The sequence below is a fragment of the Bos grunniens genome, chromosome 17 (genome assembly GCF_055505025.1).
Source record: "Bos grunniens cultivar Pamir isolate PY7600 chromosome 17, Bosgru_T2T1.0, whole genome shotgun sequence".
In the NCBI taxonomy this organism is placed as follows: Eukaryota; Metazoa; Chordata; class Mammalia; order Artiodactyla; family Bovidae; genus Bos; species Bos grunniens.
The window spans coordinates 34,300,896-34,327,116 of NC_141181.1; the positions used below are offsets into that span (position 1 = coordinate 34,300,896).

Consider the following 26,221-nt stretch of genomic DNA (forward strand, 5'->3'; position numbering starts at 1 on the left):
ATGTAAATAGCTACCTGAAAAAATGAAGTGTAAAATAGTAGGCTAAATATGATCCCATTTTTATTGCAAAGAAAAATAAATACATATATTAGTGGTTTTCTCTAGAAGATTGCACCTCGTTTTATCATTGAATTTAGTTTTCTCATTTTCCTTATATATATCTTCTAGTTTTATTCAATTAGTAGGTATTACTTATATAATGAAAAGTTTCAAATTAGTACTAGTAAAAAATGAAAAATTGAAGTGCAAAATAGAGAAGATTTTCTCTTGTCCTCTCTCCCATATCTAAAAATATACAACACAGAGAAAACCAGATTAAACACATTAGGATTAAAACAATCAACAATAAGCACTAAAGTACAACAAGTAAAATTCAACTGCATTTGATCTGCTTAAAACAGTATAAATATACATGTTATATCGTGAAAAAAATTACCAGATTTAAAGGAAAGATAAGTATGTTTATATTTGACTTTTCCTCAATGTCTGAGTGATCTTCTTGGGCAAGTCACACTTACAGTTATCATACCCATAGGATGAGATGGGAGGAGTAGATGATTTCTGAAAGAGCTTCAGATCTAATATTCTATCAACCACTAGAAAGTCCTCTTATCCTCGAATACGCCCTATGTCATAGAAGGTCCCACACCAGTTTTAACAACTGTGCACAAGATCCTCTGAGCAAGGAGTGTGTCTTGCATAAATATTTACACATTAAATAAGTCTCCTTCACATAATAACAGTTCAACAAATATTTGATAATAAATCATTCTTCTTGGTATAGTCACATGTTCATGACCTCAGGAAACCTGTCCCAAGATATTTACAAAAAAATCGATTGACCTCTCTGCACAAATAGCAATGGATAATCTGGTCTAAAATCCAATCATAGTGTAAAAGCTAATTATAATAAGACATAGTACACAGGGTCTGAGTAAGCTGTTTTAATCCAGTTCTCATCATGAGAGAACATGGCCCCCCAAAGTCACTGAACACCGTTGTTCTTATGCTCTGTTAAAGCTCTGAGACGTCTTCCACAGTGGCTGCGTTTGATCCATCTTTCTGGTTTTGCCTTCCCTTTGCTCTGCAGAGGAGCATGAAATTGTTTTGGTAATTTCATCAGCTTCAGAAGAAGCCAGCCTAAGTATGCTGGTTAAAATGTTCAGTGAGCACATCTGTCGGCATGTTCGACGTGAGAAACAAAAGACTAAGGCTGCAACCGTAGCTTTAGGAACCAGCAAACAGAACGGGTAGCTAGGGCAGCCCACAGTCAGGAAACCAACCAAGCTAGTACATGGATGCTAGGGACACAGAGCCTCACAGCCAACAACTCCTCAGCTGGGCACAGGGACAGGGCAAAGTCAGAATGGAGGGGAAGAATGGAAAAGGAAGCGCCGTCACCTCAGTAAACGGAGGCAAATCATATCTCTGTCATTCTTGCTTCTATAAATCATATTTGTTTTGTGGTTTTTTTTTTGATGGGTAAATGGAAAATACGACATATGATTTAATAAAAATTAATCAAAACTTTCAAGACATAGTGTGGTCATCATTTTGCAATATATACAGATATTATTTTGGTATACAACTGAAACTGACATAGTTACATGTAAATTAGACCTCAATAAAAAAAAGAGCTTTCAAGTTTCTAGTTACCATGACATATTCAATGCACTGTAAAATATTTAGCAAAACTAAAGATACTTATATTACCAGCATTATATTCTCTTTTGTAAATAAGGATCAGGAAAAAGATCAACTATTAAAATAAATGCAGTGAATTATTTTAAGTAGAAAGATACACTCACAGGGGGAAAAAAAACGTCTATGGAGGCAACTGTTTTCTGGGACTTTTTAATGTAAAAATCATAGGTTCAGCTCCGGGGTCCCTTCAATACTCCCTACTATATCATAATGGACTTTGGTTTGCAAATCTTTTGTGTTTCAACCGTTCTACAATCAGTTACATGAGTCAAATCCACAGTGTCCAAAAAGGGCCTGTTTAATTCTTAACTATATACACAGACTCTAAATATCTTACATGTGTATATACAAGATACAATTTTTTCTTTGGGGAATATATTATCATTCATAAATTCAAGTAAATGCTTATAATTGTGAGTATCAAAAAATACAAAGCAATACCTGCAACAAAAGCCTCTTTTTGAGAAATAAGCTATTTTGATTGCACTAGGTTGCATATAGATGTGTCTATTAAATGGCATACATGAAAATATAAAACATCATGAAGTAAAACAGACCTTAAGTAATCAATCAACTTTAAAAATATATCTCAGCCAAGATGCATGAAATTTGGAGAATGCCACCAACCACAATAGTCTACTTAAGATGTTGCCTTTTATGTCAACATCCCATTCACTCCCTGGAAGTGGTTTTTTTCCCTTCTCTAAGCGCCTTCAAATTTTCATCTTCATCTTCACTCTTCATGTTCTAACTACGGTCACTGTTACGTACTGTGGGATGAATTTTTCAGAGTGTAAACTCCTTGAGGAAAAGTTGCGCCTTTAAAAATATCTGTAAACTCCAGCCACATTGCTTACCATACTGGAAACAGTACATGATGTTTTGGAGATGAATTCATACCTTCTTTTCTCTTAGGTAGCTCTGGAGCCAGAAGTGTGATAACCTTTAAAGCTTTTATTTGTTTTGATTTTCTCCCCAAATGAAATATATTGGAGATCTCAAAAGCCGGGATGGACTCCAAACAGAGCTGATAAAAGGTGCACAACTTCTCACTTAGTGATCAGGAGAGGAGCTGCTTTCCTGACCCCTTGTAATCCTCAGCCATCTCTAGACATATCTTGTGACTAAAGTACACTTTATCATTCGAATAAATTCTATCCCTGTGAGAAACATGGATGGCAGCAGTGACCAATCAACCAGAGGTGATGAGAAGTTTGGAGTAAGACACAATGAAGAAACAGGACCTGAGTTTTCACCTGGAATGAGGCTTGACTCACTGAGAGGCAAGAGCCAAGTTGGTTCCTGAATTAGAAGTCAGTGGGCCACAGAAGAAGGAATACTGACTGCATTGGGTGTTATAGGCCTTGAAGCCAGATCTTAGCTGCCACTGGGTAATTCTTAACTGGGGGAACACCACTTAATATTCCTGGCCTCAGGATATTTTAAGTTCTCTTATAAATTGAAGAGGCTAAACTCAATATGTTCTGATGTTTCTATAAACTATTAAATTCTATGATTACAAATCAAACATATCTTAAGCCTCTCAGTAACTGTGCAAACCTGAACAGTATTTTCAAAAGTTTTTGAAAGCATAGTGTCTGAAACTGATGATAATAATAGTGATGATAATAACAGCTAATTTATTCAACACATTTGTGAGATGGTTTGGGCTGCTGTCCTAGACCATGAGGATACAGAGGAGAACAAAACATACCTGGTTCCATGGAGCTTATGTTCTAGTTCAGGGAGCCAATATTTCATAATCCAGTGCATTTGATTGCAGTGAGAACCCTGGAGAAAAATAATGCAAAGATGGTGATAGAAAGTGCCAAAAGGCATTTACTGCATACAACCGAATATTTACTACACATTTTACATGTATCCTCTCATTACATCTTAATAGCAATCCTACAAGATAACTGCTATTTCCCTGCACCCTATTGCACAGATGGGGGCAGAAAAGGGTACAGAGACATCAATCATATTTTCCAAGGTCACAGAAAAATTAAGTAATGCAAGTCCAGAGCTTGTGTTCTAACCATTATGTAGTTCTGTCCTCTGCTAGATGATACCATAGTACAAATCTTTTAAAAGTTCATTAACCAAACTAAGCCTCCGTGGTGGCTCAGTGGTAAAGAATCCACCAGCCAATGCACAAGACATGGGTTCTATCACTGGGTTTGGGAAGATCCCCTGGAAAAGGAAATGGCAACCCACTCCAATATCTTTGCCTGGGAAATCCCATGGATAGAGAAGCCTGATGGGCTACAGTCCATGGGGTCTCAAAGAGTCATACACGACTGAGTGACTAAGCAACAGTAACAACAAAACAAAGTACAGATTCTGTGCATTTAGAAAACTCTGTTTTTTCAGCTATGCTTATCACCTAAAAACTATGAAAGGGTGTCAAAATTTTTAAAAGAAGGCATCCTGACATGTGCTTGGGCTTAAGTCAGTGCATCTTGGGCCATAAGTTTCAAAAGCAGCATGCAACAATCATAATTAAAAGATCAAAATTGAAAAAATCATGACCAACTCTTCACGCCATGGTCCTCAACCTTCAGCCTGCTATGCTAGTGAAGCATCCTAAATGAATAGGCATGAGAATGCCAATATTATCTCTGTCCCTCAAGCTTGTTCAAGAAGGAACAAGGAGTCACATTTCCATGGAACATAATACCAGAGGCTGCAACAGAATCAGATTTCCCATAAAGCAAACACACATGAGTGTCATACAGAGGAGTGGTTAAGTGTGTGGGTTCTGGACTCAAACAGATCTGGCTTCAAACTCACTCTTTAACCAGCTCGATTTTCTTAGGCAAGCCCACTAACATTCATGAACCCTAGTTTCCTTATCTTTAGAAGAAGAAGAAGAATACCAACACAATATGCTTTTGTGAGAATTAAAAGAGTTAACATATGTTAAAGACCGAACCCAACACTGGCACATAGGAAATCTGCAGTAAATGTTACCTACTGTTATTATTATGAATAAATGTGCCAATTTGGGCAAAGGGATCTACATTTCTGGAGGAGTAAAGGGTTTGGCATCTAACAGGATATTTAATGTCATTTTTCAAAGAACTCTGCACATGAATGTTGAAGGAAGTCCCCACTGTCCCTTCCCAAATTGCTGCTTCAGAAATATTTTTAGGCACTAATAGTTAACCGGGCTTCCCTCATAGCTCAGTTGGTAAAGAATCTGCCTGCAATGCAGGAGACCCCAGTTCGATTTCTGGGTTGGGAAGATCCTTTGGAGAAGGGATAGGCTACCCACTCCAGTATTCTTGGGCTTCCCTTGTGGCTCAGCTGGTAAAGAATCTGCCTGCAATGCAGGAGACCTAGGTTCAATCCCTGGGTTGGAAAGATCTCCTGGAGAATGGAAAGGCTATCCACTCCATTATTCTGGCCTGGAGAATTCCATGGACTATGCAGTCCAGGGGGTCGCAAAGAGTCACACACGACTGAGCAACTTTCACTTTGCTTCCCTGGTGGCTCAGACAGTAAAGATTCTGCCTGCAGTGCGGGAGACCTGGGTTCGATCCCTGGGTTGGGAAGTTCCCCTGGAGGAAGGCATTGAAAAACACTCCAGTATTCTTGCCTGGAGAATCCCCATGGACAGAGGAGCCTGGTGGATTACAGTCCATGGGGTCACAAAGAGTCGGACACGACTGAGGGACTGAGCACAGCACACGGTTAACAGTAGCAGCATTTTCAAAGAGAAGGGCAATGACATAACTCTGACTTGTTTCTGTACATTTATATAAATAACCAGTTAGTGGCTTACAAGAAGAAAGAATGAAGATGACTCCAGCTGTGTGTAAAAATAGCCAGAGACACTCAGCCCCCTCAGTCAACGCACAATAGCCACCGACAATCTGCTCATTTCCTCTCTGTGTTTGGATGACCTGAAGGCACTTCCCAGCAAGTAAATTCATGACACTAAAGAAACGTTCATTCCCAGTTTACACAGACTTCATCCCACCATATCAATACCCACATAGCCAAAGAAAGGGCTTTCTAACACGTTGTTTCCATGGTGTCTATGTGTTTCTACCCTAAACAGACAGATGCAGATGAAGCAATGCATGTCAATCCCATTATGAGGCTGTGAAATGGGCAGAAGTTTTGCTCCACACTCATGCAATCACACACACTGTGAACATCCTGTTTATTTGGCTCGCCTTCCGATGATTGGCTGTGGTGTATCAGCACATTACTGACAGCTGGGAATTTCTCCAGTGGAACATGCCTTTCCTATGACAAACATCCAAATAGCAATGGGAACACGTGTCTGCCCACTGTGTCCATACGAAGCAGCACGGTTTCCCCAAAAGTAGAGCACATTGGGCGCCTGCATTTGGTTGGAACGGCACCGAGGGGGCCCCTGGTGACCCTTACAGGCCATATGAGATAATACATTCTTGGGCCCCTATTTCCGGACTGCTCTGGGCAAGGTCAGGATGGCAAAGATTCCAATTCCACAATATCAGATGTTACGGTAATTCCTTGGAGCTAATGTGTAAGAGCAAAGGAATGCCTTCAAACCTCATCTAGGCCCTGTGGAATCTGTTGAAAATGCATGACAGCTGTGGGCTTTGGCGAGGCTGTCTGTGAATGTATGAGATTTGGAAACAATTCAAAGCTAGAAATAACTGCACAACTCCTAACCCGGTACCGCGTCTTGCTCTCTCCCTCTCTCTTCCCATCACTCATTTCACACGCGCTGTAGCTGGGTCACCATCTCGTCCTCATGACTTTGAGGCATTCTCCATGGCTGGGAACAGTGGGTCACATCCTCCCCACACAAACACAGATGTGAAAAGAAGAAAGAAACAAGGGGTGGGGGTCAGAGCACCAGAATGATTTTAATAAGGCACAAGAACAGGATATTGAGAAAGAGCCTTTTTTTTTTTTTTAAGTATCCAATTGGGAGTTGAGAAGCAGCAGCAAACTTGCACACTTGTTTAAAAGCCCATCTGCAGCGCGAATCATCATCGAGTTTTCCAGTGATTTATAGAGGCACTCATTTTCCTAAACCTGCATCATTTTTCAAGGCTGTGACTATTTACACTTGGCTTCTCCAAGTCTTCTATGTATTCTGTGCCCTTCACCATTTACTCTCTCACGGCAAGAGTTTGCGTGTAATACAGTTGAAAAGGACCTACGAGAAACCAGTTCTGCTCAAAGACTCTTCTTTTCTTAAATTGAATGTTCAGTTCAGTCGCTTAGTCGTGTCCAACTCTTTGCTAACCCATGGACTGCAGCACGCCAGGCCTCCCTATCCATCACCAACTCCCAGAGTTTACTCAAACTAAATCAAATGACTGTTATCCAACTGCCTGACTGATTTCAACCTCAAAATTCCTACTCTTGTCATTTTGACTTGTGTCATCTCAAGATGCAAAGACCTTCTACAACCTGACTCATAAACAGTATGACATCCTAGGAAACCCTGGCTCTCCTCCTGTATGTTCAGTACTGCTATGTACAGTCCAGTTCCCCCTCAGCATCTGTGTATGTGTTTGTGTGTCTGTGTGTTGGGGCGGGGAGTAGGGGGCAGGGATTGGTTCCAGGACTTCAGTGGATTAAAAAAAATAATAATAATAAAAAGACCAAGGATGCTCAAGCCCTTTACATAAAATGGCCTAGTAGAGCGGATATCTGAATCCACAGGCTCTGGTCGGTTGACTTTGCAGATGCGGAAATTGCGGTTCCAGAGGGTTGACTGTATGTTTAAAATATGACCTCTTGGCACAATCAGGTTATTCTCACACAGCTTTTCCTCTCTAGTTAACCCAGCTTTGACACACATGGTCGCTGCGTGTCAGTCATTAACAACACAGACTCTTAGCTCTTAGCCCAAAACAAACCACACATTACCATTATCCAAAGTTCGGCTAAGGTAACTGGCCAAGATGGAGGCTTTAAAAGTAAGGAATTATTTCTCCAGTGAATATTATCCCGTCGATATCCTAAAATGAAACAAAACCACATATATCATATTTAAAAATAACTTAGGGCCTGGAAAACAATGTAAAGGGGGGAAAAAACATTCCTCCTGAGAACTTGCTGGATGCTGCCAACCACCTCCTTGGCCAGCTGGATCCGTGTGAGTGTTCAGAAGCAGAGAAAAAATTGCTCTGGCCGACCATGCACTAAAACTGATTACACCTAACTTGAAGAATAGACTCCCAAAGAAACTCACTCGGGGGCACAGATGCTTGCTTGGGGGCATTTACTCTTACATTAGGATCAATTCTAACAAGCTGTGTTACTTGGATTCCCAGGCCACAATGGATTAGAAACAGTACATTAAAGAAAGACAGCATGCTGGTAAAGAAAAGTGTGTTGGGAACTACCAGTAGCACAGCTGCCCGGCTCTACAGCAAGAGAAGAGAGCCCCAGTTCAGCAGTGTGATTGTCCAAGCATTCAGGGAAAAAAGCCCCAGAACATCGCACTACAGCACAGAACAATAATGGACATGCATAACAGCAACTCTGAGTCATCAAGGAAAAGATACAGGCTATATAAGAATTCATGGAAGTGCATATATTAATACATTCACAGCGTAGTCACATCCAGCTCAGTGTTCTGTGATGACCTAGACGAGTGGGGTTGGGAGTGATGGGAGGTCCAAGAGGGAGTGGATATATGCATACATATTACTGATACATGTCATTGTACAGTAGAAACTAACAACATTGTAAAGCAACTATACTCCAACTTAAAAAAAAAAAAAATATTTAAAAAAAAAAGAAATAGTCGTCCTTCCAAAGAATTGACTTCTTTTACGTCTAAAATAAATAAATGTGGACTACTTCCCCAAATAACAGATTTTTTAACTATAGGATTTAAATAAGGAGACTTCTAAGGATTTAATGTCAGTGTCTCTTATTTTTCTTATGCTTGTACCCCACAAGATATACATTACATGCCATCAGCTTCATTTCAGCACTTCTTAAATAACTTCAAGAGTATGCTACCAGAAAAGAGAACCAAAGAGACAGAGATTCTGCCTCCATCACTTAATATCTACAAATGGAAAGCTATGAACACATCACTCTATACACACACTCAGAGATACACAGCACTCCACACCAATGACAGGAAGGACTAAAAGGAGGAGGGTGCCTGCCACGTTGGTTTCACAGAGAGAAACTGATAGAGTGGATTAGGCAAGTGAGTGATCCAGGCAAGAGGAAGAGGACAGGGCCATTTCTAACACACAGCATTTATGGACAGACAGCAACAGGTAGATCTGCTTAGGGATTCATGGTTTGGATGGAAGAGTGTGTGCTCTCCTTTCTCATCATCTCTGCTCTCTTGTCTGGATTTCACATGACCTCTTCCCAGCATTGACATTCCATCAAGCAATCACCAACCTGGCTCTCATCCTATATCTGTGACTCGACCTGCTTGTAACTCCTTTTATAAATCCCTCAATGGACAACAGCTCCACATCCCCTTCTTCTGATAACTACCCTTTATACCATCGTATTTGTTCCCTAGGGCTGCCATAACAACCACAAACTGGATGGCTTAATACAGCAGAAATTTGTTCTCTCGTAATTCTAGAAGCTAAAGGTCACAAGTGAAGGTGTGAGCAGGGCTGTGCACTCTCTGAAGACTCTAGGGGAGAAGGCTACCTTGGCTCTTTGAGCCTCTGGTGACCCCAGGTGTTCACAGCTTGTGAGAGCATAACTCCACTCTGCCTCGATCTTCACACAGCCTTCTTCTCTGCATGACCCTGCATCTCTCCTCCACTCACCCTAAATCCATTACTATGCATCCCAAAGTCCTTAACTACTGACAACTGCAGAGACCCTACATCCAAATAAGATGATGTTCTGAGATTCTAGGTGGACAAATTTGGGGGGCAATACTATTGATCCCACTACCCCAATTCACAGAATTACTTTTAAAAGCAGTCATGCTTTATAGAATGACTCTATAGCTCTGGACATGCAGAAACATCCCAATAAAAGACATTTATGGAAACAAATCAGTTCTCATTCAACAGTCAGTCTTCTCCCCATCTTCCCTAGTCTTAGATACCCATCTCCAAAGTTAGCTGCTGCAAGTTTCAGACACTCACTTCCCCAAGATCCTTGCAGCCAGGAGAGATCACATGACTCAGTTCAGCCATGGAGACAACAGAGGAAATGAAACAGAGACGATTTACTTGGAAGCTGGACAAACTTCAGCTTAGGGTCTTATACTCACAATGACCCCAGTCAAGAAGCCCTCTGCCCAATTTTGTATTTTTAATATTGATCTGTTTGAAAGAAGATCCCCAGAATTATATCTGTTCAGGCCTCACTAATGGCTTCCCAGGTGGTACTAGTGGTAAATAACATGCCTGCCAATGCAGGAGACGTAAGAGACACAGGTTCAGTCCTTGGGTCAGGAAGATCCCCTGGTGAAGGGCATGGCAACCCACTTCAGTATTCTTGCCTGGAGAATCCCATGGACAGAGGAGCCTGGCGGGCTACCGTCCATAGGGTCACAAAGAGTCAGACATGAATGAACTGACTTAGCATGCACACATGCAGGCCCCACCAAAGCTAAATGCAGTCATTTCTCTCCTAACAGAAAGAGTATGTTTTACAGAGAGTCTTCTTTTGTGCCCCCTTTCTTCTGCTTCAGAGGCTGCCATGAGGATATGATTATCATAGTAACTGCAGCCATCTTTCTATCACAAGTGGAATGTTGAAAGAATCCTAGATATTCTAACCCTTGACATCATTTAGTGCTGAACCATACCTAGAGCCAACTCCCTCCAGATTTCTTGTTATATGAAAAAATATATATACAATAAAGATTTTTTTAGTTTTTTAAGTCACACAGAAAGGAGAGACATCACTTTGCTGACAAAACTCCATATAGTCAAAGCTATAGTTTTTCCAGTAGTCATGTACAGGTGTGAGAGTTGGACCATAAAGAGGGCTGAGCACAGAAGAATTGGTGATTTCAAACTGATGCTGGAAGACTCTTGAGATTCCCTTGGACAGGAAGGAGATCAAACCAGTCAATCCTCAAGGAAATCAGTCCTGAATATGCACTGGAAGGACTGATGCTGAAGCTGAAGCTCCATCCAATATTTTGGCAATGTGATGCAAAGAGACAACTCACTAGAAAATACTCTGATGCTGGGGAAGATTGAAGGCCAAAGGAGAAGGGAGCAGCAGAGGATGAAATGGTTAGATAGTACTACCGACTCAATGGACATGAATTTGAGCAAAACTCTGAGAGATAGTGGAGGACAGAGGAGCCTTGCATGCTGCAGCTCATTGGGTTACAATGAGTCAGACACAACTCAGGGACTGAACAGCAACAACAAAGGTTTTCTCAGTTATAGAGCACAAATTTACTAACTGGTATAGCACTTGACCTAGGTTGGACCAGTTAGAGTCTTGCTCTGAATACCTGGACTTGAGTCCCAGAGAATCTTGTCATTGTCCCTTTCTTGGCTAAAATCACAAGCTATGAAATTCTGGGATATATGGCTACCTAAATTCTTGCCACATGAATAAAGCCATACAGAAAGAGAGATGAATGAACTTGACACAGAGAAGCACAGCTAAGAGAAAAATAAAGAAGCCTAATGCTCTCGCCCCTGATTCCCAATGTTATGAGAGCTTGTGGCCTTTTTCCGGTCATGGTTCTCCAAATGTTTCGCAGCTTATCTTCCTATTAAAATCCCCTCTTGTGTTTAAACCAAGTCAGGAGTGATTTCTTTCACTAGTAAGTTAAATAGGCTAATTAGTAAAGCTTCCTTTCCTTCTGCCAGATGTTACCATTTCCTGTGTCATTTTCTTTTCTTATTTCTCTTTACCTTCTGCCAAGGAACTGGAATCCAATCCCATGGCTTCAAATGCCCTTGGTGGTAAACAGCAAGCTATGTCGTCCAAAATACCTTGGTTGACTTCCTTACTCTGTTACTTGCCAGCAATGAAATGTTGGCAAGTAACCATCTCAAAGCCTCATTTATATTCTTTCAAAGAAAAGGATCATGGTAATATTAATTTCATGTGTCCCTAAGAAATAAATAAGCTGGTATGCATAGAGCATTTAACAAAACTACTTTACACACAGTAAACACTAAAATGTACTAATTATTATTAAAAATGCAACTGTTAGCATTATAATTTCTGAATCACAAGACAAAAATCTTTCACTAACCTCAATCTCTGGCTTACATTTTAGTCCTACATCTCTTATTCCCTTCTGAGACTTTCATTAATATTTACCTATTTCACCTTCAACTAAACTGATTTCCCACTCTTCTTTCCATCACTCATCTCCCACCCACAGTGTAATCAATAGTCACACTTCAGTTTGTGACACTATTATTACTGTCTCAATGATTCAGCCTCAGACCTCAGCTGGTCTAGTGTTGGTTTTGTTAATTACCCCATTACACGCATATGTAATGCATTCCTAACCAAAGAGCAGAAACAAAAAAATCACAAGGGTTACAGTTTATTACATTGTTACATAATGAATTACAGTTTGTTGTATTTTTCTTTTATTTATTTAGTTTAGCTATTCAAAAATTTTTAAAGTAAATTTGAGACTCTACAATCTTGATTCTTCATTGATTGACTGCACAAAAGCCTTTCACTACTTGGCTCACAACAAATTGTGGAAAATACTTTAAAAAAATGGGAATACCAGACTGCTTTATTTGTCTCCTGAGAAACCTGTATGCAGGACAAGAAGCAACAGTTAGAACCAGACATGGAACAACAGACTGGTTCAAAATTAGAAAGGAGTACGTCAAGGCCGTATATTGTCACCCTGCTCATTTAACTTATATGCAGGGTATATCATGTGAAATGCTGGGCTGGGTATTTTTGCACAAGTTGGAATCAAGATTGCTGGGAGAAATATCAATAATCTCAGATATGTAGAAGATACCAACCTAATGGCAGGAGGGAAGAGGAACTAAAGGGCCTCTTGATGAAGGTGAAAGAGGAGACTAAAGAGGCTGGCTTAAAACTCAACATTCAAAAAACTAAGATCACGGCATCCAGTCCCATCACTTCACGGCAAATAGATGGGGAAACAATGGAAATAGTGTCAGACTTTATTTTCTTGGGCTCCAAAATCACTGCAGATGGTGATTGCAGCCATGAAATTAAAAGACGCTTGTTCCTTGGAAGAAAAGCTATGACAAACCTAGACAGCATATTAAAAAGCAGAGACATTACTTTACCAACATAGGTACATATAGTCAAAGCTATGGTTTTTCCAGTAGTCATGTATGGATGTGAGAGCTAGACCATAAAGAAGACTGAGCATCAAAAAACTGATACTTTCAAACTGTGGTGCAGGAGAAGACTCTTAAGAGTCCCTTGGACAGCAATGAAATCAAACCAGACAATCCTAAAGGAAATTAGTCCTGTATATTCATTGGAAGGACTAATGTTGAAGCTCAAGCTCCAATACTTTGGCCACCTGATGTGAAGAGCCAACTCATTTGAAAAGACCCCAATGTTGGGGCAGGAGGAGAAGAGGGTAACACAGAATGAGATGGTTGGATGGCATTACCAAATCAATGGACACGAGTTTGGGCAAACTCTGGGAGATAGTGAAGGACAGGGAAGCCTGGTGTGCTGCAGTCCGTGGGGTGGCAAAGAGTCAGACACAACTGAGAGACTAAACAATAACAACCATCTTGAATCTACTGTGCTAGGCACAGGTGGTGATTCAAAAAAATCAAATAAGATATCTCTCGTTGGTCATAAAGAACCTGTGTTCTCTATGAGGAGATACAACAAGTGGACAAAGTGTTATTGTATTTATCATATCTTTCCAAGCATGAGGAGGAAAAAATACAAAGTGTTTAGAGATTTCAGAATGATAGATCACTCCTATACTGAGTACACTTTCTTTTAGAAACTTTTCCACTTGGGTAAGAAGAATACCTTTCTTTGGGTTCTACTCTTTAGGGAGATCTGCTCATTATAAACATAGAAACTGAATTTATTAAAAAAAAATACCTGGATACCATGTCAATTGCATCCATCAGACAGAGCTGATCCACCCCAATATGTGATTTTTAAATGATGGCTTTTACATCAAATTTCTCTCAGTTCCCAAATGATTATTCCTTTAAATCTCTTGCTGTCTATTCCCAAAACAAAAGATGAGTGCATCTGCATGCTACACTGGACTTCAGAGATGATATTGCTTCATTACCTAGGGAAGATTTGAGGAGCAGAATCAGTTAAATAAGAGCAAGTGCAGAAATGCAGTAACTGGTCCCGTCCTTCTTCTCAGTGTGGATGCAATAGATTCTTACAAAAGAGGGATCTTTCCCCACTTGTGGATGAGCACCCATTTTTTTCTCCATATGTTCCAGGTGTGGCATCCTGACATAGTCCTCAGTTCAGCTCAGTTCAGTCGCTCAGTCCTGTTTGACTCTTTGTGACCCCATGGACTGCAGCACGCCAGGCCTCCCTGTCCATCACCAACTCCTGGAGTTTACTCAAACTCATGTCCATTGAGTCAGTGATGCCATCCAACCATCTCATCCTCTGTTGTCCCCTTCTCCTCCTGCCTTCAGTCTTTCCCAGCATCAGGGTCTTTTCAAATGAGTCAGCTCTTCGCATCCTACTTTACATAGTCCTACCTTAGCAAATTAGCATATTGGCAATAGGTCTGCATGGCAGCTAAGGAACAATTTGCAATATTAAACATTTCAAATTTTTCTTAAATTTTAGTACATGTAAATGTAGAAGTAGCATATAAATATATTACCTGGTATACTGATTGTTTATATTATCATATGAATTTAGATATTATTTTAAAAGGTAATCAAAGAAATATATTATTGCTAGCACTTTATTCAAGAAAGTTAAAATACCTATAAAATATTTTCTGTGACGATGCTATTTTGTCATGTCTCCTTACTAAAATGTTTAAGCACTATGTATAATATTTATGGTGATTTAGAATCAGATACTGTTTTAAAAATTCTATTGACAGTTCCAGTTATGCTAGGTTACCTCAATATACATACATATCATCAATATACATACATATCATATAATTCTCCAAATTGGAAATTAAAAATACAAAAGTCTAAGAACAATGGTGATTCAATAAATGCTTTCTAAATTGGCATCACTGCCAACATAACATAATTATGTAAAAAAAAAATCACGATTATAACAGCACAACTGATTTTGTTGAAATGAAGGCAAGAAAAATTGCATGAAATAAATGTATCAGATCAGATCAGATCAGTCGCTCAGTCGTGTCCGACTCTTTGCGACCCCATGGATCGCAGCACGCCAGGCCTCCCTGTCCATCACCAACTCCCGGAGTTCACTCAGACTCACATCCATTGAGTCAGTGATGCCATCCAGCCATCTCATCCTCTGTCGTCCCCTTCTCCGCCTGCCCCCAATCCCTCCCAGCATCAGAGTCTTTTCCAATGAGTCAACTCTTCACATGAGGTGGCCAAAGTACTGGAGTTTCAGCTTTAGCATCATTCCTTCCCAAGAAATCCCAGGGCTGATCTCCTTCAGAATGGACTGGTTGGATGTCCTTGCAGTCCAAGGGACTCTCAAGAGTCTTCTCCAACACCACAGTTCAAAAGCATCGATTCTTCGGCGCTCAGCCTTCTTGTTTATATTTTACTACTCATCCAAAAAATGTCAGTTGATCAACACAGGATTCCCAGACATTCACAGTAATTGTGAATTTCATAATCTTGGATATTAGCAACACTGTAGTCTTACACATTTTTCAATTTTGACATTATCTGGCAAGCAAGGTTTTTAGGTAAATTTATCTTTTATATTTTCAGACAAATGGTATGTGGCTCTCATTCATACTTCAGTCCTAGGCTTGCAAATATTAACAGCAAATCTAGTTTTAAAGGCACTTTATAGGTTAAGGACAATCTGAATTTGGCTTTGAAATCCATGTACAAGCTGAAAGAATCCTGAACAAAGTAGAGTTTGGGCAAACTTGTAAGGAGCACACGAAAAATGAGCAAATGGACAAAGCTGGGGATACCCCAGAGATGTTAGAATACAAGGTCCATGAGAGCACAGAGTGTGTCTGTTTCCTTTATTGATATGTCTTTGGAGCCTAGGACATAAATATTTGATGAATGAAGTAATGAATGAATGATAACTAGGAGTCTGATTTAACTAGATTGTAGAGCGTATAAAACACCATACAAGGGAAAGGCTTAAAGGAACAGATAACGGGAGACAGAAAACAGTTCAAATGATGTTTTATCTAACTCATCGGAAAACAGGGCATTGTTGGACTTCCCTGGCAGTCCAGTGGTTAAGACTCCACCCTTCCACTGTAGAGGGTGCAGGTTTGATCCCTGTTTGGGGAAGATTCCTCATGCTGTGCCATGCGGCAAACAAACAAACAAAGAAACAGGACATTGTTTTATAATAGAAAGTGACAGACATCACTCCTCATCCTTTCTTCAAGATGAGGATAATATTGTCCTAGAACATGGAAATCTTCATTGTTAGGATCAAAGAGATTATTGTTGAAAAAAAAAAGAGTAGTCCTTGTTGGTTATCCATATAGCATGGGGAACCCTGCTCAATGTTATGTGGCAGCCTAGATGGGAGGGGAGTTTGGGGCAGAATGGATACATGTTTATATATGGTTGAGCCCCTTCGCTGTTCACTTGAAACTATCACAACATTAATCAGCTGTACCCCAATACAAAATAAAAAGTTAAAGAGAAGAAAGAAGAGAGAAAAGAAAGGAAAAGGAAGAAGGAAAAGCTCTACGTGAAGGATCTTTAGGAGACTTTGGCTTAAGTCTAGGCAGATCTTGGAGGTTTTATTTCTGTAAGACTTCTACACACTTCTGGGAAGAACAGTGGGAAAGTGTCTTGGAAATGATTGTGAGCTTCAAGAGTGAGATATCTAGAAACAGGAGAGGGACAGAGGCCACCTCCTCACCTCTTGGGACCTGTTGCCATTGAACATAAGAAGCTCATGCTTTAGTAAGGGCATGTCACCAAGCTGTGTCCTGTGCAACGATAGTGATTCCAAGTGTTAAGAGGAAGAAACGATCAGAGTGCACTGTCACTGATCCATTCACTATGTCCTATGAATCCGTCCACAAAGAAATTCTTTTAAGTTCCCTTATGAAAGAAGAGCCTTAAAAAAAAAAAAAAAAAAAGAAAGAAAGAGTAATTCAAATCAAAGAGTAACATTGAAGGTAAAGAAATAAATTAAGAGAAGTTCATCTACAGAATCTATCAAAAAACAAACAATCTAGCACTGCAGTGAAGAACTTGTGCAGAATTCTACAGCTAGAACTATAGGGAAAAAAGAGAAAAAATAAGAGAAAATTTTATGAGCTGTTCACTTCTCACCCATATTCTAAGTTGGTTGTTTACAATTTCAAGTTTTCTGTTCGGTCACCAAGTTTCTGTAGAAGTCTCATTTTATTCTTTTAGTTCATAAATATTTTATTGCTAAAACTGAGGCTTCACTCTATGCCTCTTGAATCTGGGTTCCCATTTTGTAGTTGAAAAAATTATATAAAATCTAAAAAAATAATCAAATTGTTTGAATTTTAAGTTCTTTGCACCTAAAATAAATAAATGCCTAAGTTTGCCTAAAACGTGGTCCTAATTCCCCACTGTATTGGGGGACAAATTTCAGTTAATCTGGCACAAAGATAAGAGTTTTTAATGATACCTGAGACCAGGTGAATTTTTTAAATGATTTTAATGCTAAAATTTCACAAAGCTACAGGAAACAAAAATTTTCCATTGCCAAAATGTTTATTTGGTGATTTTTAAAGACAGAAAATAAAGTTTCTTTGAGTAAGTTGTCCTATAGTACAATTCTTTTGTATTTTAAACTGTGGTTTCCCCAAGTAGGCATAGAATAATTTCATGCTCCCCTGTGACTGAGGTCTCAGTTAAGACTTTGAAACACAGAATAGAAGTTCAACTATTTCTCTCTATTTAGTGATTTCTTCCATCCAAGCTTCATAAGCTAAGGTCAATAAGAATAAAATGTATGAGTGAATGGAGATTTTGAAGCAATGGATTATTTATACTATGGTTGTTATTAAGACGTAAGGTGGGGAAGTAAAACGAAATTCTATAAACTGACTTCATGAAGACTTAACAGTTTTTTTAAAACCCAGAAACTAGAAATTCCAATGGGAACATAATTTATCTTAGTTCTAAAATATTAGTAAATTGCTGAGAAGTAGAGTTGCATACCTAACCAGGGAAGAATTGTTAAAAATAAGTTTAAACCAGGCTATCTTCCTCCCAGGGCTTCCCTGGTGGCTCAGATGGTAAAGAATCTGCTTGCCAATGCAGGAGATATAGGTTTGATCCATGGGTCAGAAAGAGCCCCCCAGAGAAGGAAATAGCAACCCACTTGAGTATTCTTCCTGGAGAATTCCATAGACAGAGGAACCTGACAGGCTAAAGTCCATGGGGTGGCAAAGAGTAGGACATGACTGAGAGACTAAACAAAACAACATCTTCCTGCCAAGATATGTTTATATTCTAGATACATATATATATATATATATATTCTAGTTTCCACTGAGGATTAAGTGAACAAGTCTTTAGCAGGCTATTTCCATATTATGCATACATATTACTACATAAGACAGGAATACTGTCTTTCAAATTATTTAAGTTAGGTGGACCTAGCAAGCATAGGCAGGATCAATGTAGAGCTTCCAGAACACTAAATCATCTATAATTCAACTGCTGGATTGTACAGAACAGAATAGAGTTTCAGACAATATTTTTAAAGTTGTTAGCTAAAATTTAAGAACAAATAGGTCTTGCGTTGGAGACTCGCTGACTGCTAGTCCACCCTTCAGTTCAGGCACTCAGTCATGTCCTCCTCTTTGAGACCCCATGGACTGCAGCACACCAGATCTCTCTGTCCATCGCCAGCTCCCAGAGTTTACTCAAACTCATGTCCATTGAGTCGGTGATGCCATCCAACCATCTCATCCTCTGTCATCCCCATCTCCTCCTGCTCTCAATCTTTCCCAGCATCAGGGTCTTTTCCAATGAGTCAGCTCTTTGCATCAGATGGCCAAAGTATTGGAGTTTCAGCTTTAGCATCAGTCCTTCCAATAAACACCCAGGACTAATCTCCTTTAGGATGGACTGGTTGGATCTCCTTGCAGTCCAAGGGACTCTCAAGAGTCTTCTCCAGCACCACAATTCAAAAGCATCAATTCTTTGGTGCTCAGCTTTCTTTATAGTCCAACTCTCACATCCATACATGACTACTGGAAAAACCATAGCCTTGATTAGACGGACCTTTGTTGGCAAAGTAATGTCTCTGCTTTTCAATATGTTGTCTAGGTTGGTCATAACTTTTCTTCCCAGGAGCGAACATTTTTTCATTTCATGGCTGCAGTCACCATCTGCAGTGATTTTGGAGCCCCAAAAAATAAAGTTTGTCACTGTTCCCCAATTTATTTCCCAAGAAGTAACAGAACCAGATGCCATGACCTTAGTTTTCTGAATGTTGAGTTTCCAGCCAACTTTATCACTCTCCTCTTTCACTTTCATCAAGAGGCTCTTTAGTTCTTCACTTTCTTCCATAAGGGTGTGGTGTCATCTGCATATCTGAGGTTATTGATATTTTTCCCGGCAATCTTGATTTCAGCTTAAAAGAAACAACAAAAACAATGAGTTGCAATGAACAGAGTTCATGGGCTAGGGGAAGTGGGAGGAATCAAGAAAGAAACAGAAATGCTGTTAAGAAACACTGGCAGGTAAGGATGGATAGCTGAGCTGCAGCTGGATACAGATGGTATAAATGGGGTGAATGGCACCCTCCAAAAGATATGTCTATATAGTTAGATGCTTTTGATTTGTGGTGATGGAGAAGACTCTTGAGAGTCCCTTGGACTGCAAGGAGATCCAACCAGTCCATCCTAAAAGAGATTAGTCCTGGGTGTTTATTGGAAGGACTGATGCTAAAGCTGAAACTCCAATACTTTGGCCACCTGATGCAAAGAGCTGACTCATTGGAAAAGACCCTGATGCTGGGAAAGATTGAGAGCAGGAGGAGATGGGGACGACAGAGGATGAGATGGTTGGATGGCATCACTGACTCAATGGACATGAACTTATGAATGTAACCTGTTGGGCAGGGGGGAAATCTTTGCAAATGTAATTAAGTTAAGGACCTTGAGATAAGGAGATCATACTGGATAATCTGGGTGAACCTTACACCCACCGGCAAATATCTTTCTAAGAGTGAAGTAGAAAGATATCTGACAAAGAGGAACAGGCTCAGAGAAGAGGCACTAGCAAGACTGATGTGAAAACTGAAATCTTGAATGCGAAACCAAGAAATGCCACCATCTACCAGAAGCTAGATGGGACAACGAACAGATTCTCCATCAAAACTCAAAGAGGGAGCTTGGCCTTACTGACACCTTGATTTTACACTCCTGTCCTCCAGAACTGTGAAGGAATAAACTTCTGTTGTCTTAATCCACCGAGTTGGTGGTAGTTTGCTGTGACAGCCCTATGAAAGTAACAAAAAGGACCTTGAGCTCCACACTGAGTCTGGGCATGCTCTGACGGCAAGTGATTTTATTTTGCTGTAGAGGTGGTTTAAAAGTGAACTACAAGATTGACAGGAAATTACAGCAAAGATTATAGGGAAGGAAACCTTTTGGTAAACAATTACAATAACTCACAAAAGAGGTCAACCTATTGTTGCCAAAGGTATAATCTTCAAAATCTTAAGACAATATAATTCTCATACAGATTCACAAAGTTTTACTGAACTTATTAATAAGGAAATAGAAGTGAAGTGAGAGTGAAAGTCGCTCAGTTGTGTCCGACTCTTTGCAACCCCATGGACTGTCCTGAATTCTCCAGGACAGAATACTGGAGTGGGTAGCCTTTCCCTTCTTCAGGGAATCTTCCAACCCAGGGATTGAACCCAGGTCTCCTGCTTTGCAGGCAGATTCTTTACCAGCTGAGCCACAAGGGAAGCCCAAGAATACTAGAGTGGGTAGCCTATCCCTTCTCCAGCGGATCTTCCTGACACAGGAATCCAACCAGGGTCTCCTGCATCGCAGGGAGATTCTGTACCAATTAAGCTGTGAGGGAAGCCCAATAAGGAAATAAGCAGGATACAAAAGCCAGTCTACCTTTCTGGTTCATTGTCCTAACACATACTAACAAATGTATGTAGAATTGGTAAAAGAAAAATATTTTGGAATGAGATTGCTAAATTACAGCAACAACAACAAAATAATTTATTTTGCTTAAAGGTCGGACATCATAAACTTTGGATTATCTTCTTTCCAGGGCTAAAACTATTGCATTACTACTGGAAAACAATAAGCGTGCATCTTCTTTATTCTCTACAAGCAAATATTTACGCTTACACCTGTAAAGTGTTCTCACAGATACCAGTAAACATCAAGTCAAGGAAAATTACATTCTTACGATAGATGACTTTTGGGTTTGTTTGTGAGGCCATCAGATCAGATCAGTCGCTCAGTTGTGTCTGACTCTTTGCGTCCACATGAATCGCAGCACGCCAGGCCTCCCTGTCCATCACCAACTCCCGGAGTTCACTCAGACTCACATCCATCCAGCCATCTCATCCTCTATTGTCCCCTTCTCCTCCTGCCCCCAATCCCTCCCAGCATCAGAGTTTTTTCCAATGAGTCAACTCTTCGCATGAGGCAGCCAAAGTACTGGAGTTTCAGCTTTAGCATCATTCCTTCCCAAGAAATCCCAGGGCTGATCTCCTTCAGAATGGACTGGTTGGATCTCCTTGCAGTCCAAGGGACTCTCAAGAGTCTTCTCCAACACCACAGTTCAAAAGCATCAATTCTTCGGCGCTCAGCCTTCTTCACAGTCCAACTCTCACATCCATACATGACCACAGGAAAAACCATAGCCTTGACTAGATGAACCTTTGTTGGCAAAGTAATGTCTCTGCTTTTGAATATGCTATCTAGGTTGGTCATAACTTTCCTTCCAAGGAGTAAGCGTCTTTTAATTTCATGGCTGCAGTCACCATCTGTAGTGATTTTTGAGCCCAGAAAAATAAAGTCTGACACTGTTTCCACTGTTTCCCCATCTATTTCCCATGAAGTGATGGGACCGGTTGCCATGATCTTCGTTTTCTGAATGTTGAGCTTTAAGCCAACTTTTTCACTCTCCTCTTTCACTTTCATCAAGAGGCTTTTGAGTTCCTCTTCACTTTCTCCCATAAGGGTGGTGTCATCTGCATATCTGAGGTTATTAATATTTCTCCTGGCAATCTTGATTCCAGCTTGTGTTTCTTCCAGTCCAGCGTTTCTCATGATGTACTCTGCATATAAGTTAAATAAACAGGGTGACAATATACAGCCTTGACGTACTCCTTTTCCTATTTGGAACCAGTCTGTTGTTCCATGTCCAGTTCTAACTGTTGCTTCCTGACCTGCATACAAATTTCTCAAGAGGCAGATCAAGTGGTCTGGTATTCCCATCTCTTGAAGAATTTTCCACAGTTGATTGTGATCCACACAGTCAAAGGCTTTGGCATAGTCAATAAAGCAGAAATAGATGTTTTTCTGGAACTCTCTTGCTTTTTCCATGATCCAGCGGATGTTGGCAATTTGATCTCTGATTCCTCTGCCTTTTCTAAAACCAGCTTGAACATCAGGAAGTTCACAGTTCACATATTGCTGAAGCCAGGCTTGGAGAATTTTGAGCATTACTTTATTACGTGAGGCCATGCCATAGCTTAATAATGAAAGTCATGTCGTTATGTTTTTGGCTTATTTTCAATTTTTCTTAATATTTGAGAATCAAGTTGAGTTCAAAGTAGAGTGGGAAACATGTATTTTAGAGACCTAAAAAAAATCTTACAAGACTAATATCTACCTCACTGTTATGAGAATAAAGTAAATTAATAGAAAAGGTCAGTTTTCATTCCAATCCCAAAGAAAGGCAATGCCAAAGAATGCTCAAACTACCGCACAATTGCACTCATCTCACATGCTAGTAAAGTAATGCTCAAATGCTTTTGCAAAGTAATGCTTTTGAACTGTGGTGTTGGAGAAGACTCTTGAGAGTCCCTTGGACTGCAAGGAGATCCAACCAGTCCATTCTGAAGGCGATCAGCCCTGGGATTTCTTTGGAAGGAATGATGCTAAAGCTGAAACTCCAGTACTTTGGCCACCTCATGCGAAGAGTTGACTCATCGGAAAAGACTCTGATGCTGGGAGGGATTGGGGGCAAAAGGAGAAGGGTACAACAGAGGATGAGATGACTGGATGGCATCACTGACTGGATGGCATCACTGACTAGATGGATGTGAGTCTGAGTGAACTCTGGGAGTTAGTGATGGACAGGGAGGCCTGGCGTGCTGCAATTCATGGGGTCACAAAGAGTCGGACATGACTGAGCGACTGATCTGATCTGATCTGAATACATAAAAAGGCCCTGGAGGAGCACCCCCTCCAATATTCCATCATAATTTCACATTATCCTGATGTAATTTGTTTAGAAAGTCTTCTAAGAGGATATATTTTTAATAAAATGCACTTATATTCCTGTACTCAATAATATCTGAGCAGCTACTGTGCATATAAGGTTATATTCCTTCAAGGACTTTATTGTACTGCTAAGGTTAGAAAGTGTTAGAAGTTTTAACATAAGAAATAATAAAAGCAATAGAAATAGTGTTGTGTTAGTTGTTCAGTCAAGCCTGACTCTTTGCTATCCCATGAACTGTAGCCCGCCAGGCTCCTCTGTCCATGGGATTCTCCAGGCAAGAATAATGGATTGGATTGTCATTCCCTCCTCCAGAGGATCTTCCCCATCCAGGGATCAAACCTGGGACTCATGCATTGCAGGCAAATTCTTTAATGTTTGAGCTACAGGGAAGACTCCAGTAATAGAAATATCATATGATAAATGTTAACCATATTTAATCAAATATTAAAATATATGACTCCCTTCTTATTTAGGTCTCAATGTAAAGTTTCATGGAGAATTTGCATGTAATGGGGGAAGATAATGAGACAAGATTAGAAAGCCAACAAGATCCATTGATGGCTTTGAATTTCATTGATGACCAGAAAGGGAAATCCAGATTTTGCTTGAATAGAATATAGAAGGGACAAAATTAGGGCTTAATGAATTCCATTCACATAATTTGTCCTCAAAACAGATTTAGTAACAAGACAAACTTCCTTGGAAACATGATACAAACAGAAGTCTTTGTTGGCAGCTGATAAAAATATATATATATAATCATAATTTTTTGTTAAATAAAACAGTTTGATGATTTTAAAAAGAGCTGCAAGAGTACTAGAAACTTATGTTTTAGTGGCTACACAGAGGAGAACTTTATGTCAACTATATGAGTAAATTGTGATATTAACATCAGAATTTGTCTAGTACTGTACATATGATGTGACACAGATTTGTTTTCAGGATGCCATTTCTGAGCCATGATTTCAATTAAAATGCTTAAATTTAATTCCCACAGTTCACAGCTGGCTCACAACTACTGCAGCATATATAATACTGTGTTATAATTTTTCCTATTGTACCTACAGTGGAATGTAGCTCCTCAAAGACAGGAACCATGCTATTTTCATCACAATATTCATAGCACAGCACCTGACATACCCAAGATTCCCAATACATGCTAAATTGTAAAAGAATTTATCCATAAATAAACAAAAAGTTTTGTGGTATTCTGCCACAAAACAAGCTTTTAGGGTAAGTTTGCTAAATTATATTATATATAATTACACCTCTAAAAGTGTTTGACTTCACTTTGTCAGCTTTTTGTATATGATATACAAAAGTTCTCTCAAAAGGAAATATTATTAGGAGTTTCTAATTCAAAGCACTAAACAATTCACACAGATATAGAGAGATATATTAATATCTTGAGGAAAACCAGGATATGTCACACCAAAAAATGCCCATTGTATGTTGATTATTTTGAACAAAAAGACACTTAAGAAACAGCAGGTGCAAAGATCCTCTGACCCTCCTCTGTTTCTACTGTGTCTCATGCCTGTTCTCCCTACAGATGATGTACACCAAGTGATCACTCTGGTTCCAAGGCACAGGAGACTGCAGTGGTCACCCTCTACCCAAAGAATAGCCACACAGTGATGGTTAATTAGGGCTCAAATCACATTACATAAGCAATAGCCAATAGTCAAGGTGAATAAAGTCGAATTTTAGGACCTATCAGTTCAGTTCAGTCGCTCAGTCATGTCCGACTCTTTACGACCACATGAACTGCAGCATGCCAGGCCTCCCTGTCCATTACCAGCTCCCAGAGTCCACCCAAACCCATGTCCATCGAGTCGATGATGCCATCTAACCATCTCATCCTCTGTCATCCTTTTCTCCTCCTGCCCTCAATCTTTGCCAGCATCAGGGTCTTTTCAAATGAGTCAACTCTTCACAACAGGTGGTCAAAGTATTGGCATTTCAGCTTCAACATCAGTCCTTCCAATGAACACTCAGGACTGATCTCCTTTAGAATGGACTGGTTGGATCTCCTTGCAGTCCAAGGGACTCTCAAGAGTCTTCTCCAACACCACAGTTCAAAAGCATCAATTCTTTGGTGCTCAGCTTTCTTTATAGTCCAACTCTAACATCCATACATGACCATTGGAAAAACCATAGCCTTGACTAGACAGACGTTTGTTGGCAAAGTAATGTCCCTGCTTTTTAATACGCTGTCTAGGTTGGTCATAACTTTCCTTCAAGGAGTAAGTGTCTTTTAATTTCATGGCTGCAATCACCATCTGCCGTGATTTTGGAGCCTAGAAAAATAAAGTCAGCCACTGTTTCCACTGTTTCCCCATCTATCTGCCATGAAGTGATGGAACCGGATGCCATGATCTTAGGACCTATGGAATTAAACAAAAAGTAAGGAACTGGAAGAGTCTTGATTAATCAGGCAGATATTAAAGGTCAAACGTGTGTGCTAAGTTGCTTCACTCTTTGCAATTCTATGGGCTGTAGCCTGCCAGGCTCCCCTGTCCATGGGATTCTCCAGGCAAGTATACTGGAGTGATTTGCCCTTTCCTTCTCTAGGGCATCTTTCTGACCCAGGGACTGAACCCACATCTCCTGCTGCTCCTGCACTGCAAGTAGATTCTTTACCACTGGGCCACCAGGGAAACCCATTAGGAATCAAAGCAGAACTATAAATCCACTGGGATATGCAGGAAGGCCAGAAACAGGAAATATGGCTATCTCGCCATTTTACAAAGAGGCTGTCCTTTTCAATGAAGTTTTCCTAGAATTTGGGGAATCCTGGGAAGCTCAGCTTCTCTTCTTCACAAACAGAAAAAGGGGCAGTGTTTTTGATAATGCGTGTCTCCACAGGTATACAGGGTTCAGTAAGTGAAACATGAGATGAAGTTTACAATCGAAGGTGAAAGCTAAATGCTATCTCTGATTCAAGAATGCCAAAGCAGAGCTCTAAAAACTTAGAATGAATTTTTAAAGTAATTCTTTTG

The 26,221-nt window shown here is 40.0% G+C and overlaps 1 long non-coding RNA gene across 2 annotated transcripts in view; it reads right to left on the reverse strand.

Moving 5' to 3' along the window:
• Positions 1-3,324: 3,324 nt before the first annotated feature.
• LOC147355178 (uncharacterized) overlaps positions 3,325-26,221 on the reverse strand; it is a 99,140-nt gene continuing 76,243 nt past the window's right edge. Inside the window, exon 3 of one of the 2 annotated variants that reach the window (XR_015144364.1) lies at positions 3,325-3,495. This is a non-coding gene — a long non-coding RNA (uncharacterized LOC147355178). Of the gene's footprint in view, positions 3,496-19,152; positions 19,366-26,221 lie in introns of those variants that run through there. The other variant, XR_015144363.1, reaches the window with a different exon arrangement.